At 40.8% G+C, this 13,929-nt stretch overlaps 1 protein-coding gene across 4 annotated transcripts in view; it reads right to left on the bottom strand.

Moving 5' to 3' along the window:
* Atp8a2 (ATPase phospholipid transporting 8A2) overlaps positions 1 to 13,929 on the bottom strand; it is a 639,008-nt gene that overhangs the window by 591,655 nt on the left and 33,424 nt on the right. The gene's annotated exons all lie outside the window — the stretch shown is intronic.

Below are 13,929 nucleotides of genomic sequence, written 5' to 3' on the forward strand. Positions count from 1 at the left end.
ATTCCTCTGTGTGTGTGTGTGTATGTATGTATGTATGTATGTGTGCGTGTGTGTGGGTGTGTGTGTATATATATATATATATATATATATATATATATATATCACATTTTTTTAATCCATTCATCCACTGAAGGGCCTCTAGTTTGGTTCCACAGTTTAGCTATTGTGAATTGTGCTGCTATAAACATTGATGTGGCTGTGTCCCTGTAGTATGCTCTTTTTAAGTCCTTTGGGTATAGAGGGGTCAAATGGTGGTTCCATTCTGTTGGGAGTCTCCCTGAGAACTCCCCAGGCCTTTCAAACATGGCGGCGGGCAAATTGCCAGTGGGCAGCTAGAACTCCCTGGGCCTTTCAGATAAGGAGCCCCTAATGCAACATGGCGGGGGGCAAGTTGCCAGTGGGCGGATAACAAGTTGTTTTGAAAACCTTCTAATTGGCCCTCCTGTCTTCCGTACTCGTGGACAGCTCTTGCCCCCCATGAATCTTATGCAGGGTGGACGTACGTGCACCATAGGTGATGACCTGACCTTTACTATGATTGGCCCCGGGAGCTTCCTGGTTTAAGATAACTGACTCTCACTTTCTATATAAACTAGCACCAGCTTGCAGTCAAGTGCTTCATCTTTGTCACTGCTGTCTGTGTGTGCGTTTTAATCTCCGACAATGAACCTTGGCCTTTCACATTCCCAATTTTCCAAGAAATCTCCATACTGCTTTCCATATTGGCTGCACCAATTTGTAGACCCACCAGCAATATAGGAGTGTGCCTTTTCCCCACATCCTTGCCAACACTTATTGTTGTTTGTATGCATGATAGCTGCCTTTCTGACTGGAGTGAGATGAAATCTTAGAGTGGCTTTGATTTGCATTTCTCTAATTGCTAGTGATGATGAACAGTTTTTCATGTATTTATTGATTGATTGTACATCATCTTCAGGTCCTTGGCCCATTTATTGATTGGGTTATCTGCTTTTTGGTGTTTAGCTTTTTTTTTTAAAAAGAGAGAGAGAGAATTTTTTAATATTTATTTTTTAGTTTTTGGTGGACACAACATCTTTATTTTTTTTTATGTGGTGCTGAGGATCAAACCCAGTGCCCCGTGCATGCCAGGCAAGTGTGTTACCGCTTGAGCCACATCCCCAGACCGGTGTTTAGCTTTTTGAGTTCTTTATATACCCTAGAGATTAGTGCTCTATCTGATGTGTGAGGGGTAAAGATTTGCTCCCAAGATGTAGGCTCTCTTTTCACCTCACAGATTATTTCTTTTGCTAAAAAGAAACTTTTTAGTTTGATTCCATCCCATTTATTGATTATTGATTTTAATTCTTGCTCCACAGAAGTCTTATTAAGGAAGTTGGGGCCTAATCCCACATGAAGGAGATTATGGCTTACTTTTTCTTCTGTTAGATGTAGGGTCTCTGGTTGTATTCCTAAGTCCTTGATCCATTTTGAGTTGAGTTTTGTGCATGGTGAGAGATAGGGGTTTAATTTCATTTTGTTGCATATGGATTTCCAGTTTTCCAGCACCATATGTTGAAGAGGCTATCTTTTCTCCAATGCATGTTCTTGGCACCTTTGTCTAATATAAGATAATTGTAGTTTTGTGGGTTAGTCTCTGTGTTCTCTATTCTATACCATTGGTCTACCAGTCTGTTTTGGTGCCAATGCCGTGCTGTTTTTGTTACTATTGCCCTGTAGTATAGTTTAAGTTCTGGTATAGTGATGCCACCTGATTCACTCTTCCTGCTAAGGATTGCTTTAGCTATTCTGGGTCTCTTATTTTTCCAGATGAATTTCACAATTGCTTTTTCTATTTCTATGAGGAATGTCATTGGAATTTTTATCGGAATTGCACTATATCTATATAGTGCTTTTGGTAGTATGGTCATTTATGGTCATTTTGATAATATTAATTCTGCCTATCCAAGAGCAAGGTAGATCTCTCCATCTTCTAAGGTCTTCTTTGATTTCTTCCATTAGGGTTCTGTAATTTTCATTATATAGATCTTTCACCTCTTTTGTTAGGTTGATTCCCAAGGTTTTTTTTTTGTTTGTTTGTTTGTTTGTTTTTTGTTTTTGAGGCTATTGAGAATGGGTTAGTTTTCCTTGTTTCCCTTTCTGAGGACTTTTCACTGGTATACAGAAATGCCTTTGATTTATGTGTGCTGATTTTGTATCCTGCTACTTTGCTGAATTCATTTACTAGTTCTAGGAGTTTTCTGGTGGAACTTTTAATGTCTTCCAGGTATAGAATCATATCATTAGCAAATAGTGCCAATTTGAGTTCTTCTTTTCCTATGTGTATCCTTTTAATTTCTTCTGTCTAATTGCTCTGGCCAGTGTTTCAAGAGCTATACTAAATAGAACTGGTGAAAGAGGGCATTCCTGTCTTTCTCCAGGTTTTAGAGGGAATGCTTTCAATTTTTCTCAATTTAGAATGATGGTGGCCTGGGGCTTAGCATAGATAGCCTTTATGATGTTGAGCTATGTTCCTGTTATCCCTAGTTTTTCTTATATATAAAGGGGTGCTGTGTTTTGTCAAATGCTTTTTCTGTCTACTGAGATGAACATATGATTCTTATCTTTAAATCTATTGATGTGATGAATTACATTTATTGATTTCCATATGTTGAGCCAACTTTGCATGCCTGGGATGAATCCCACTTGATCATGGTGCATGATCTTTTTGATATGTTTTTGTATTTGATTTGCCAGAATTTTATTGAGAATTTTTACATCTATGTTCATTAGAGATATTGGTCTTAAGTTTTCTTTCTTTGATGTGTCTTTGCCTGGTTTTGGAATCAAGTGATATTGGTCTCATAGAATGAGTCTGGAAGTGCTGCCTCTTTTTCTATTTCCTTAAATAAATTATAGAGTATTAGTATTAGTTCTTCTTTAAAGGTCTTGTAGAACTCGGCTGTATATCTGTCTGGTCCTGGGCTTTTCTTGGTTGGTGGACTTTTGATGGTGTCTGCTATCTTGTCACTTGAAATTGATGTGTTTAAATTGTGTATATCATCCTGATTCAATTTAATCATCCTGATTCATATAATTTGGGCAAATTATATGTCTCTAAAAATTTGTCGATGCCTTCGATATTTTTTATTTATTGGAGTACAGGTTTTCAAAATAATTTCTAATTATCTTCTGTATTTCTGCAGTGTCCGTTGTGGTATTTTCTTTTTCATCTTGTATGTTATCGATTTGAGTTTTTTCTCTCCTTCTCTTTGTTAGCATGGCTAAGGGTCTATCAGTTTTATTTATTTTTTTCAAAGAACCAACTTTTTGTTCTGTCTATTTTTTCAATTTTTTCTTTTGTTTTGATTTCATTAATTTCAGCTCTGATTTTAATTATTACCTGTCTTCTGCTGCTTTTGGTATTGATTTGTTCTTCTTTTTCTAGGGCTTTGAGATGTAGTATTCAGTCATTTATTTGTTGACTTTTTCTTCTTTTAAGGAATGAACTCCATGCAACGAACTTTCCTCTTAGAACTGCTTTCACAATATCCCAGAGATTTCGATATGTTGTATTTGTGTTCTCATTCACCTTTAAAAACTTTTTAATCTCCTCCTTAATGTCTTCTTTAACCCACTGTTCATTCGATAGCATATTATTTAGTCTCCAGGTGTTGGAGTGGATTTTATTTCTTATTTTATCATTGATTTCTAATTTCATTCCATTATGATCTGATAGAATGCAGGGTAGTATCTCTACTTTTTTATATTTGCTAAGAATTTCTTTGTGGCATAGTATATGGTCTACTTTAGAGAAGGAACCATGTTCTGCTGAGAAAAAAAAGTATATTCTCTCGTTGAAGGTTGGAATATTCTATATATGTCAGTTAAGTCTAAGTTATTAAGTGTACTATTGAGTTCCATAGTTTCTTTGTTCAACTTTTGTTTGAAGATCTATCTAGTGATGAAAGAAGTGTGTTAACATCACCCAAAATTATTGTGTTGTGGTCTGTTTGACTCTTGGATTTGAGAAGAGTTTATCTGATGAACATAGCTGCTCCATTGTTTGGGGAACATATATTTATAATTGTGAAGTCTTGTGGCTGTATGGTTCCCTTGAACAGTATGTAGTGTCCTTCTTTATCCTTTTTGATTGACTTTGGTTTGAAGTCTACTTTATTTGATATGAGGATAGAAACCCTGCTTGCCTCTGCAGTCCATGTGAGGGGTTTGATTTTTCCCAACCTTTCTCCTTCAGTCTGTAAATGTCTTTTCCTATGAGATGAGCCTCTTGAAGGCAGCATATTGTTGGGTCTTTTTTTTTATCCAATCTGCTATTCTATGTCTTTTGATTGGTGAGTTTAGGCCATTAACATTCAGAGTTATTACTGAGACATGATTTGTATTCCCAGGCATATTTGTTTATTTTTAGTATTTAAAGTGACTTGGTTTCTCCTCTGAGTATATTTTCCTTTAGTGTAATCCCTCCCTCTGCTGATTTTCATCCTTTTTTTTTTTTCATTTCCTCTTTTTGGAATATTTTGCTGAGGATGTTCTGTAGTGCAGGCCTTTCTAGTTGTAAATTCTTTTAACTTTTGTTTATCGTGGAAGGTTTTTATTTCATCATCAAATCTAAAGCTTAATTTTGCTGGATATAAGATTCTTGGTTGGCATCCATTTTCTTTCAGAGCTTGGTATATGATGTTCCATGATCTCCCGGCTTTGAGGGTCTGGGTTGAAAAATCTGCTGAGATACAAATTGGTCTCCCCCTATATGTGATCTGACTCCTCTCTCTTGCAGCTTTTAAGATTCTATCCTTACTCTGTATGCTAGGCATTTTCATTATAAGGTGCCTTGGTGTAGATCTGTTGTAACTTTGTACATTTGATGTCCTATAAGCCTCTTGTATTTGGTTTTCCAATTCATTCTTCATGCTTGAGAAATTTTCTGATATTATCTCATTGAAGAAATTGTGCATTCCTTTGGTTTGAAACCTCTGTGCCTTCCTCTGTCCCAAGAACTCTTAAATTGGATCTTCTGATGCTGTCCCATAATTCTTGGATGTTCTGTTCATGGTTTCTAACTTTCTTCACTGTGTGATAAACTTTATTTTCCAGATTTTCTTCATTATCTGATGTTCTTTCTTCCAAGTGATCTAGTGTATTGGTTATGCTTTCTATGGAGTTTTTAATTTGATTTATTGTATCTTTCATTTCAAGGATTTCTGACTGCTTTTTTTTTCAGGGTCTAACACTCTCTTAAAGTAATCTTTTATTACCTGTATTGGCTCTCTTATCTCATTGTTGGAGTGATCAATATTTGCCTGTATTTGCTCATTTATGTCATTCTTTAATTCACAGATCATTTTAATTATGAACCTTCTGAACTTCTTCTCTGACATTTCATCAACTTCGCTGTCCATCAGTTCTATTATTATAGTGTCCTGGTGTGTTTGTGGCACTTTCCTCCCTTATTTTTTCATGTTGTCTATGTGTCTTCCTTTCTTGCAGTGTGGATCTGAGATATTACAGTTTCTTCCCTATATTCTGGTAGTACCTGTGCAGATTGTCTGTACCTCACCTTGACGTTGGGCTTCCAGACCCTGCTGATGTCCCTCAATGGATGCCACTGCATCTTGGATCTGGGACCATCATAAGTTGGAGTGAATGGATCTGGGGCCGATGGGCTTGGCCTCCTGAGGTAGTCGACTTGTCAGAAGGGGCAGTCCTGTGCCAAAGGCTAGGCTCTGGGGGTGTCTGCCCTGCTGGGGGAGGGGTGAATCAGACTGGTGTGGGCGGTCTGGGCAGGATCTCAGCTCCCTGGGTAGTCCACTGGTCAGAAGGGGTGGTCCTGCACCAGAGGCTAGGCTCTGGCAGTGTCTGCCCTGCTAGGAGCGGGGTGAACCTGGCCTACTGAGAGCCTGGAACCCGTGTAGGCTGGTGTGGGCTGTCTGGGCAGGATCTCAGCACCCTGGGTAGTCCACTGGTCAGAGGCTAGGCTTTGGCGAGTGTTTGCCCCACCAGGAAAGGGTGGACCCAGCCCGCTGTGCGCCTGGGCCCTGCAGAGGCTGGTGTGGGTGGATCTTGCAAATGTCCTTTCATAACAATGCTGCAGCTGTGGCCAGAATCTGGAAACTGGGGCAAAAGAGCAGAGCCAATAGAGAGGGTGACCATCTTGATGGCATGACCATCTGGCAGACCTCCCCTTAAAGTCACTGCTTGAGTTGAAGCATTAACTATACAATGGCATTGTTTAAGTAAATATAGAATGCTTGGAAACGATGGTATATTTTCTGAGAAAGGTGACAAAACTAGTTCATGAACTCTTTACCGCAGAACCTGGCCCCTGAAGAACAAGATGAATTCAGAGGAGGAGACAATACAGGAGAGACGGAAGGAGATTCTCAGTGTGGTCTCATTGTTAACCACCTTGGAGAAAGTCAATTACAGGCTGGACTCAAATGCTACCTCCTCTGAGAGCCTTTTCTGTCCTTGTTGCACTTCCAAGAAGATGTATTTCTTCTTCTTTAGAGCTCACCTGATGTGTGGACCTGTTGTAACATATGCCATATTGTCCCCACAGAACCAAATCCCATTTAGTTCACCTTTGGTTTCTTAGTGAAGTCTTGTCCTGGAAGCTAAGTCCTCAATTTTTTTTGGGGGGGGGGGGCCAGAGTGAATGAGTGAATGGATGAATGAGTCATGTCTCAATAACACATTTTTAGGTAGTCACTGCAGTAGGAAGGAAAGGGGGAAAAAACCAGGATTTAAAATGTCTTTGGGCACTACTGGGATTTTTCCTGATATTCCAACTGCAGTTTCCTTTGCCTAGTCACAAGCACCTGTGCCCTCTCTTTAGAGATCACTGTGGGCTTGAGCTATGTTGCTCAAGCGCATGATCCCTACTATTTTGCCAGAACTGTTACTGGGTGGTTCTACTCCCTCAGGGGCAGAGGCGAGGCTATCCTGCTCTTTGCTCCACAAATATCTGGAATCAAATTGGCAGGAAAATAGGCTATTGGAATCTTCTAGCACCTTGATCTTGAACTTCTCAGGTTCCAGAACTATGAGAAATCATTTACCAACTACCCTGTCATGGAAGCCTAAAGACACTGAGTTAGATGGTAAACTCTCCACTCTCATGACTTCGTTACCTCCTAGAGGGCCCACTTCTTAACACTGTTGCGTCGGGGATTAAGCTTCAACGTGAGTTTGGAGGGACACAAACATTCACACCATAGCTGCTGTGTTTCCCATGGGTCTTTTTAATTGGCGACCAGCCTGACTCAGCTGCTCCCTACTGAACAGGCAAAGAAAGAAAGAGAGAGAACCAAAAGTTACATACACATTCTGGTGCTGACCTAGGAGCCAGAGCCAGGGCAAACCAGCACACCGGTTATTTTTAAAGGACCTTTGAATCAATCCTGTCCTTTCATCCATGCAGAAAGACATGTGCTCTCTAACGCACAGAGGGCTGATGATCACAAAGCCTAATTGTGGCTGACACCTTGCTCTCATTACTGCTTCTCAGCTCCTTTCTGTCACTCACAATCTAACCTAAATTTTATTCATTACCTTAAAAAAAATGAACAGCTTGAATCAAGAGAATAGTTATTTTTGTAGGAAAAAAATGCTTTTGTCTGCCACTTCAAGGAAAGGAGAGCCACCTAACTACGTTCTGAGCAAGCATTTATTGGGATTGCCGCTGGCCCTTTCTTCAGACTGAATCTGAAACTTACTAGCAGTCAGCATTTCTTATCACATACCATGAAGAAAATATTTGAAAAATGTCACTTCTTTTTAACACTTTTCAGTAAAAAGAAGAATAATCCCTTTCACTTGTGTAACATTTGACGACTTTAAAGAGCTTTTGCATACTTTGCCCTTTCTATCCTCCCTATTCTATAATATTGTGAGGCGAGAATGCATTCAGATCTGAACGAGAGAGTAGAGTCTCAGCAAAGTCAAGGGCCCTGCGTAGTTTTCCAGTGGACCAGCAGGCTTGCCACACGCAGCCTGCTCCACCTCTGTGGAAGCCCAGAGGGCCTGGCAGTAAATTGATGGGTTAATAAGAGCTAACAATAAATTACAGCTCAGGGCTTCCTAACGAGAAAGAAAGTACAAAACAATAAAACTACCTGTTATCCAGCTGAGCAGTTTCAGAACCAAGTGTGTGCCATAGTCGGGATCTAAAGCATTCCCCGAAGGCCCATGTGTAAAGGCTTCCTTCCCAGCTTGGCACTACTGGGAGAACGTGGAAACTTTAAGAAGTGGAGTCCAGTCAGGAATTTTAGGTCATTGAGGTTGTGCTCTTGAAGGGACTCTGGGTCTCTAGTCTCCTCCTCTCTTTCGCTTCCCAGCCACCATGAAGCGAACAGCTTTGCTCTACCACACACTCCCACCGTGATACGCTGCCTCGACACAGGCCCCAAAGCAACAGGGCTACTTGGTCATGAACTGCAGTCTCCAAAATTGTGAACCAAAAGAGAACTTTCTTCTTTACAAGTTGACCACCTCAAGTATTATTTTGTTGCAGGAACAGAAAGCTGGCTAACACAGTATGGCTTTACTATTGCTGAAGTATTGAAATGCCTCTGTATTAACTAGTAAACGGTCACTACACCAAGCACTTTGGTGGCCCTCCATGACTCAGTCTCCTCAGACCCCTCCCCAGGACCCCCAAGGCTTTCTCATAAGCCAGCAAATACTAGGCAACTGTCTGTCAAAGCACAGAAGCCATCAGAACCTTCCTGCTCCCTAAGAAGAGGAGTCTGCCTGACTGCTGTGGCCTCAGGCTGTCTGAGGTTAAAGGGTTTGAACACCATCCCCAAGTGCATTTCTATACAAAGCCATAATGGATGCTCCTTATGATAATACTGAGTCATCAAGAAAGGGTTTAATGATGTTCAGAATCCTGTATTTTCAGAAAGCAAAGAAAGGAACATTTATTCTAGAAAGGGTTCTCTAAATATGATTAAAAGAAATGAAGGCTTGACATTTGGAGAGAGAAGCTTCATTCATCTGGATAAGTCATTTACGGGGAACACTGCATTCCTCAGAAGCGCCAGGCAATTGAGATTTTCTTAGATGCCAGTGATGCTCAAAATGTGGTCACAGGCCAGCAGCAGCAGAAGCACCTGGGAATTTATTAATAATGCAAATCCTTAGTCTCACCCCAGATTTCCTTGACTTAGAACCCCCGAGGGTGGAACCCAGCCATGTGCATTTATTAAGCTTCCATCACTGTGAGCCATCAGTCCCCATGCTAGGTGTTGTATCAGATCCCCCAAAGAACTGGCTAAATGTGCAGATTAGATGCCCAGGTCCCATATGCCAGGGTTGTGCCTCAGTCAGTCCGCAAATTGGCATTTGGTGATCACTGCTATGAACTGCAGCAACCTTTTCAAGCAAAATAAAAGATGAGAAAAGTAAGTGTGTGTGTGTGTGTGTGTGTGTGTGTGTGTGTGTGTGTGATGTACAAAGCTTGAGTTTTATAATCTGTCACCTGTCATTTCGTTTCAGATCCATGATTTCATGACAGATAGCATTACTTGCTTTTGTGTATTTCGGGGTCACTCCCACCCCAAGCAGAATGGAAAATCTCCTCTTCCCTGTCACCTCTCAACCTTATCCATAGCCTTTGAGAGAATTTATCACATTGTACTGGAAGTGATTATATAACACATTCTTCCCTCCTGAATTCTTTAAGGACAGGGAGCAAGTGTCATTCAAATGTGTATCTCTGGGAATTTTAGTAAAGGACATTCAATCAGCAATGTTTATTGAACATCTACTGGATGCCAAGTAGCAAGGCAGAGGGTGCATGAGCTGCTTCATCCACTTGATACCCAACAGTGGTGACAATCAGGTAATTGTACACAGAGAAGTGTGATGATGAATTGTAATGGAAAATTCCAGGAAGTTATATAAAAAAAGATTCCTGATGAAGAAAAATAAGTTTCCAGAAGTGGGAAATTGCAAGTTGCTAACTCTGCCATGTGAACATGTACTGAGCCAAGGTGGATGAGAAGCAGAGAGAGCCCCCCATTCCTATGCCTGATAAGGAAGTCGTAATTATCATTTAATGGCAGCACAACAGGCAGGCTAAAAGAGACCTCTGCAAATTGTTATGTTGTCCATACGTTTGTATAGGATGGGTTTATGACCCCATATAAAGAATCAGGATCTTGGTGGTTTAGGTAACTTAAGTGGGCTTCCATAAGGTCTTGTATGAAAGAAACAAGCCATTTCCAAAGTTACTGCAGGACCCATTTCTGGGTAGCCTTGGAGATGAGCTCTTCTTCCCTTTCAGGCTGGTAGTTCTCAAAGATAAGATTGTGTTGGGGTGCTAGGGTTGTAGCTCAGTGGTAGAAAGCTTGTCTAACATATGTGAGGCACCGAGTTCAATCCTCAGCACCACATAAAAATAAATAAATAAAATGAAGGTATTGTGTTCATCTACAACTAAAAAAATTAAAAAGTAAAAAAAAAAAGAATGTGTTGGGAATGCAATGTCCTGTGATAAGGAGGAACTGCCTGGAACAAGATAGGCTCTCTTCTCCACCCTGAGATAGGATGTCAATCAATGTTTTACCCAGGGATCCCTGATGCCTCTGGGTATAAAACCCAGGGTACAGCACCCTTTCACAATCTGTCAGCTTCAGTGCAAAGGGGACAGGTACAGACAAGACCCCCTTAGCCCAGGCAGCGTTCCTGAGCCTTGGGGACTGGCTCACCTTGCATCTCAGACATCATCGATTGAGTCTTGCTGCCTCTCCATGAGTAATAAAGTTGCTTTGTTCAACCTGCTTTGTGATCATTATCTCAACAAACTGGTACAAATGGATTGATATCACTGCATAACACTGCCCAAGTGTTAGAGTCTGGTACACAGTGGGACCAACTTCAAGGTCACCTAGATGGAAAGTAGAAAGGAAAAGAAACGCAGATTTGCTAATGGCAGGCTTTCACCTACAGCTCAGAGTCAGTCTTAAAAGCATCAAATTTTTAGCTACAAAAGAGAGTAAAACGTTGGAAACATGAAGGTGATAATGGGTCCAAGGCACCTGCGTGATTGAAGGCTTCCTGGGCTCAAGAGCAAATGATCCCATGATACTGGAGTCAAAAGTCACAGAGCCAGAAGTGAGGATTGCCAGGCAGACCACCAAGATCCTTTTCCTAAAGGACTGCACCCACCCCTCACAGACCCAAGACAAAGCCCCTGGCTTTGGTAACAAGCTTCTGGAGCAGACACATCACAGATGGCTCAGGGGCCTTCTGAAGGGCAACCAGAAGAACGCCAAGGACTTTTCCTCTCATGTCCTAGGTTCAAGTTGGAGCCCTGCCAACTAAACTGACAAAAAAGACAAATTAAAAGAAGAAAAGAATGCAAATTTTATTTGATGTTACTATACTTTTTTTTTTTGGCCATGGATGGACCAAGAGGCTCTCAACCAGTGAGCCACATCCACAGCCCCTTCTTATTTATTTTGAGGCAGGATCTCCCTAACTAGCTCAGGCTGCCTTTGAATTTGCAATCCTCCTGCCGGGATCGCAGGCGTGCACCACCGCACACAGCTGATGTTAATATTTTTACATGTACACAGAGGCTTTCATAGGTACATAAGACAAAGAAGATCCCCCAAAAGCACTTAGGCCAGAAAGGTTATACACCATTTCAACAACAACAACAACAATAAAAAAGATAGATTGAGGATCTTTCTACGAGACAAAGGGAAAGGGAGCATTTCTAGGAGAAGTAAATTGTAGGATGGTAAATATATGGGGAAACCAATGGAAGATAAGGGTTGTCATCAGACTCCCTCAGTGCTCTGGGCTGATAAAAGTCCACAGTTGTCCCAGGTGATTAAGAGTGGCTCCTCTCCACTCTACAAAAGGGAGGCATCTTTACAAATGGACATTTAGGTTCTGCTTTTAGCTAGATAGCGAGCAGCATTTTTTCCTGCGTCTGCTGTTTCTTAATTGCTTTCAGTTCAAAGTTATCTTCATGTCAAAGAGGCATATTGTAGAGTGATGTATTTTGGTCCCCTTCACATGTCTGGCAAGCCTAGACCTGACCTGCATCACCAGACTGGCCAGTGGTCATCTTTTCTTTACCTGCCTGTTCTGACTGGCTGTTTCTCAGGCTCAGGGGGCACCGTTTGCATTAAGCCTGCTACATTCTGGTCAGACCTGGATTTTTCTTTTGTCTTGGGTTTTAGTTTACTCTTTTTATTTCCACTTTCTTTTTCTATTGTAAAATAAAATGCAAACATGAAAGGAAAGCCACACAGCAAATGTATGGCTTAATGAATCATCCTAAAGCAACATCCTTGATTATTCCTGCCTGAGTCCAACTTCTCTATGTCACTGATGGCCTGTAATGAGCTCTTCTTTTCCCTGGGATGGTCCCACCTCTATCTTAGCCTGCCGAAGGTCAGAATAGGAAGACATTATATTTAATCACACAATGAAGGATAACCCAATACATCTACAGCCCATGAAGCAGATCTAGAAAACAGAAACTATCCATCAGAACCTTTGTATTCTGGTAGTATGTGTTTGTCTGTTTTGTGCTAGAAATTGATTCCAAGGCCTTGTACATGCTATTCTTGGGCTATACCCTTAGTCTTTGCAAACTGTTTTTAAGATGCATTTATAAGGTGGTGAGAGTTATACTGATCACCTTAGTTATTTAACAACCCAAGAAAAAAGAACTGAATTTATGGAAGAACTATCAAAATCTAGGAAGTTTGCAGATTGTCTAGTTCCTCTCCATGATTCCTGTTTTATAGGTTGGTGGACAGAAAGTCTTTGAGAATTTCTTAGTTTTTCCCCAAGATCTCATGACCAGTATCTGGAAATGCAACCTTAGTCTGCCTGATGTAAAAGACTGGACTTTACCAATTAACCCTGTTGCCTTATTTAAATTGTCAGTAACTGTGCATTGAGCATCTAACATGTGTACAATGAAATGAATCTCAGGTTCTTCCCTCAAAACAATGAAAATCAATAGAGGTGTTAAAAATTATATAAAATAATTTTCAGAAGGTTAAAAAAAGTAACCACGAACAAAAAAGTGGTACAGAACAAGTGCCACAGTGGCTCAAAGAAAGCAAAGCTCCTCCATCTTTATCAGACATAGAAGGTCCCAAAGAGGAAGGGACATTTGGTCCAAGCTGGAAATGCGCTGTGTTCAAAGCAAAGGCATGGTGTGTGTAAAAGCAGTAAAAGTAGAGTCTTCTTCTGACTGCAGTATCAAGAACCTGCCGGGATGGTGCTCACTCTCAGTTACTGGCCTGCATCAAGTCTGTGAGGTCAGAGATGAACACTCTGCTCACCAGGGAGGGGACCCAGGAATGCTGCACTCATATTACATGGGCTCAGCACTAATGGGGTGCACCCAGGGACATCCAGGCCACCTTTGACCATCCATCTTTGTGCAACGAAATTTGATAGCTTTATTTTTAAATTCATGTACTTGCTTATTGTACATTATGACAGATTGATGCCTGCTGGTATTTTCCAAACCATTTTCTTAACCACAAACACTCAACTGGGACAATGTGACTGTTACATGCTGTCATTTCTCCTGAGCCCTGCATACCCTTAAGGTAGCTCGGGCAATGGTCCCCACAATGACCGACATTCCTTCTCCATGACCTCTGAATGGCAACCTGCAAGTGCAAGAACTTCAAGAGGCATACTTAATAAGAATTTTTTTTCTTTCCCAAATGCCTAAAGGTATCTAAAGGGATTCAACTCAGACTGATCTTTGCACTCATTGAAGTCTTAATGATATTCAAGGCAAGGTGAAATTCCTGCCCCCAGGACCTACATGGGAAGTGAATAATAATGTAAAGTAGGTATGACCATATATTACAACTGCTTTCATTCATTATCAACTTTCTTGTTATTCCTTCCACAAGACCCAGAAGAACTTCTTAGGGGCAGGGATTAGGACTTTTAATT

Source organism: Ictidomys tridecemlineatus, chromosome 6, assembly GCF_052094955.1.
Source record: "Ictidomys tridecemlineatus isolate mIctTri1 chromosome 6, mIctTri1.hap1, whole genome shotgun sequence".
Taxonomy (NCBI): Eukaryota; Metazoa; Chordata; class Mammalia; order Rodentia; family Sciuridae; genus Ictidomys; species Ictidomys tridecemlineatus.